The sequence below is a fragment of the Tyto alba genome, unplaced genomic scaffold (assembly GCF_018691265.1).
Source record: "Tyto alba isolate M040663 unplaced genomic scaffold, T.alba_DEE_v4.0 Super-Scaffold_47, whole genome shotgun sequence".
Lineage (NCBI taxonomy): Eukaryota > Metazoa > Chordata > Aves > Strigiformes > Tytonidae > Tyto > Tyto alba.
Genome location: NW_024881323.1, coordinates 25674501 through 25678752, shown reverse-complemented (window position 1 = coordinate 25678752; position 4252 = coordinate 25674501). Strand labels below are relative to the sequence as shown.

Here is a 4252-nt window from a genome sequence, read left to right as displayed (position 1 = left end):
AGCAGCAGGTGAGAAGAAGAAAGAGTTTCAGCTCTCTAGCCCAACAACCCCCAGCAGAGAAGATCCCGGAGCTGATGCAGCCCACAGCTTTGACTTCCCTTTAAATGAAAAAACAAGCCAAACCACCCCAGAACTTGACGCTAGAGCCAGTTTACCCAGCTACCTCCTGTGGCTATTCCCTGACAAAACTCCGCTGTCATCCAAGGGGTGCAGTCCCTGCCTAACGCGGCAGAGTTTGCAAAAGCTCCCGACGTCAGTTCTGAAATGATGCTCTTTTTCACACCGCTTGGTGTACCTGGACAGACGGACGTAGGTGCTGAGTGCCTCAGCACAGAACACACACGCAGCCTTCCTGGCAGAGGGAGACCGTAGTCAGCAGGACACCTCCAGCGCGCCACCCCCCAGTGACATCTCACCGCTTGCCCCTCGCATCACAGATTCCAGAATCACAGCATCACACTGAAGACAAAGGCCTTCCAGAATCTCTGGAGGTCACCCGGCCCAGCCCCCCTGCTCAAGCAGGGTCCCCCAGGGCAGGCTGCCCAGCACCCTGGCCAGACAGCTGTTCAATCCCGAATGCTGAAACATACTTTTACAAACAGCAACCTGACAAGCTGAACTGCGGGGACATCTGCAACACGGGCAACAGGCCTGGGTTTTTGGTGACTCTCTCCTACAGATTTAAGTATGTTCTCCCCACGCGAGGGAAACAACGCCACACCAGCAAAGCCTAACTTTTTTTTACCACGCACTCTAATCAAAAGAAGCCTATGCACAATAACCTCCCTAGCAAAGTATATGCCCATGAGAAACTATCACCTAATTAATTAAACAGCTGTGTAGTTTGTGGCAAGATGCAGCTCATTTTAAGTTAAAAACTGAACGGAACTTGGAAGCGTGTCTCCTCTGTTTCCCCACTGGGGGGAAAGGATGGCTATCATATACATATATATATATAAAATACATATCTATAAAACATATATAAGCACATATCATAAACATACATATAACAGATACCCTTCGGGCTTTGAAACTGAGAGAAAATGAGCTCCTAACAAAAATTCAGCGTAAATTTCATTTCACTCTACTCAGAGCAGTCCCCTCATCTGTTTCCACCTCAACTAGCCACCCACTCATACAGAGTTCAGAAAAAGATGAATGGCCTCTTGCAGGATTTTTGATTTTGCACGGTTACATTCCTTACAATACCTAAAGCCGTCCTCACGGTCTGTCTTCTCTGGTTTGCAAAACAGCAATAAATACGCCCTGTTTTGGGTATAATCGTAGCGCACCCACCTTTAAATTTCTTTGTCAGCTTTGTGAGAGGAGGAGAGAAAAGGAAGGACTCCTTTTCCTCAACAGGCCGTTTCTGATGCATGGCAGTTCTGCAGGATCTGGTTCTTGAAACAGGATCTGTTGAAGTTCTTGATCCTTCATCACGTCCTGACAGGTTTATGTCTTCAAGCAGCAAAGGACTGCCATCAGGTCCTCGGCAGAAGGCCTCCTCCCCTGTGCTCTCCTTCAATAACGATCGTCTCTTTCTGCCCCGACGGGCTCTCCTTACTGGACTCTGAAACAGAAAAGGCCCAAACAACAGGCCTCAAACCAAAGTTGACTTCTGAGTGCATTCCCCCACCAGCAATCAGCATCTTAGCAGCAGAATGAAGCAACCAGCATCTTATCAGCATGAAAATGCAACCCTGGGAACAATCCCTGGGAACTGTAAGTAAACAATAGGAAGTAACTATAAATCCCAAATGTAAAGAAAAACAGAAACTCCTCAGACGTGCCCGGATCCTGGCCAGATCCGGACACGCCTGAGTGAGGCATGTCAATCTACCAGGTATCTCCTGTGCATTTCGTTTAGACTTGTTTGTTAAACTGTATAAAAGCCAGACCCTCTCACAGCACAGACGGAGACCTCACCTACGAGTGGACACACTGCGTAGGACTTCCCAATTTCTGGGAAAGGCTCTCTGATCCTTCGCTGTGACGGGGCTCCCCAGCTGATGCACGGGTCGGGGTGATGGTAAAGTATGAGGGCAATTGGTGATGGATCTTTCTTAATCACTATAGCCAGCTTTATGTAGTAACGACTAGGTGCATTACCTTGCTTATTCTTTCTGCTGCTTTAAACAGTAATGTCTAGGTGCATTACCTTGCTTATTCTTTCTGCTGCTTTAAGGTAAAATAAGCCTATTTCTTTAGCTTGGTGTCTGTGTCCTTTGTGTTAACCCCGTCAATTGGCAAACCAGACTCCCGGGTGTGGCTGATTCCTCATTTGCCTGTGGAAGTTCTTGCTCACGAGTATCCGTTTTTTCTCGCTTGGCATGTGGAACTCTTCTTCTGCCCCTAGGAGAACCAAGGATTTCCACTCTCCCACCTGCACGTATGCCTTCCTGAGTACAGGCAGATTCTTTGCCTGCCAAGAAAATTTGTGCCCCCTTCCTCGCGCGTCTTCTAGGAGTGACAGGAAGTTTAAATCCTGCCCGAGGAAGCGATGATTTAGACAGATCAAGGGCAGAATTTTCCAAAACTTCTGATGAACTCATCTTCCTCCTTCTGCCTCTTTTAGTTGGCACAGGTAAGAGGAGTTGGTCACTAGGCAGCCCCTCCTGATCCTTGACAATACTGCCAGTAAATTGTCAATCAATGAGTTTCGGTTTTCTTGCACTTCTGCTGGGACTGACTGCCTGTTTAATCTTCTGATCGGTGGCACTCTGGCCAGCTTCTTGACCTCCTGCTGAACTTTTTCTTCCTCTAGTCCTTTTGGAAGGAGCAGAAGCAATAACGCTACCTTCAGCAGGAGAACTTTCCTCGCTAGCCTCTTGCGAGACTTCAGAAGCAGCTTCCTCTGCTCTCCTTAATCCTCCTCTTGGAGTAACAGCTATGGGCAGCCTGCTGACGGACAACGCTTGTCCATCAGAATGGCTGCTTTCTACTTTTTCTGAATTAGTCAGTTTAGGCTTCCTACCTCTCCTAGGAGGAACAGGCATCACAGGTATTTGCTCATCTCGAGTATTTCCTCCCGTTTCAAGTCTACAAGTCTCAGGTGCTCCTTTTGTTCGCTTGGTACCTCTCCCAGGAGACATTCAAACAGAACCGGTCTGTCTGTCTGCAGCAGTTGATGAGTGCCTTCCGAGGGAATGCCTGGACTTCCACTCAGTTGTCCCCTTGTGTGTGTTCTAGCAGTGATGCCATACTCTACTTGATGCCTCCTGGTTTCATCTTCCACTCCCGTCACAGGTGATTAAGGGAGCCTTTGCCTTCTGGAATCTAGTGACCTTTGTCCTGGTTCGGGCTGGAATTGAGTTCATGTTCCTTTTCGGGAGCGAGAAGAATGCTGCCAGCACACTGAGCTTTCAAGGACTCTCCAAATCCCTATGTCCTGCCTTTGCGCAGGCACAAAAGAAGCAGGGATGGGACACGGCTGAAGCACCGGGCCCGGACTGGCCAACGGGCTATTCCACGTCATGTAACATCACGCTCGCTATGTAAAGGAGGGGTGGGCGGGAAGGGGCTCTCTCTCGCTTCCGGGATTGCAATCGCGGGGTCTTAGTATTTCGGGATCACTAGCCGGGAAGGGGCTGGGTGTCGGTCAGCGGGTGGTGAGCAACTGCACGGTGCATTGCCCGTTTCTAATTTCTATTACTGTCACCGTTTTATTTTATTACCATTAGTAAACTGTTTCTATCTCAACCTGCAAGTCCCCCTTTGCCCCTCCAATTCCCTCCCCCGTTCCCAGGTGGGGGAGGGAGGCCGAGCGGCTGCGTGGTTGTTAACCGCTTCTTAAACCCTGAAAAGATGTATTTAGCACGTCAGTATGATGTGAACAGAGAGCTGCTCGTCTAGTGGAATGGAAGACAAGTTCAGCTTTACCGATTCGTTCCTATGTTACTGAAAAAAGAACATGTCCCAGCACTCACTGAGTCTCAAGGTTAACTTGTTCTAAGAGCCTTGAAGTGACAGGGCAAACTTTCGGGTTTGATTTCAGAAGTGATCAGTAAAACAGAAGAAGATACGTGAGGAGAAGGCTGTTAAGCAGTTTCACAAAACAGTTTCCCAGGTTTTTGAAGCTCTGAAAATGACTCTGAGATATAAAGAGCTCTCGGTGTCCCTCAGCTGCATCACATTCACCATCGTCACTAGCTGGCAATTCACGTTCAATCTGTTGCTCTGAAGCAGCACAGCTGTGTTGAAGATTGCCTGGTGGATGGAGCTCACTACACGGCGATGTTTCAGGAGCTGCTTC

General features: G+C 48.5%; 1 pseudogene; it reads right to left on the bottom strand.

The window, feature by feature from the left end:
• Nucleotides 1-1481: 1481 nt before the first annotated feature.
• On the bottom strand, nucleotides 1482-3684 carry LOC122154773 (annotated as a pseudogene).
• Nucleotides 3685-4252: the final 568 nt, after the last annotated feature.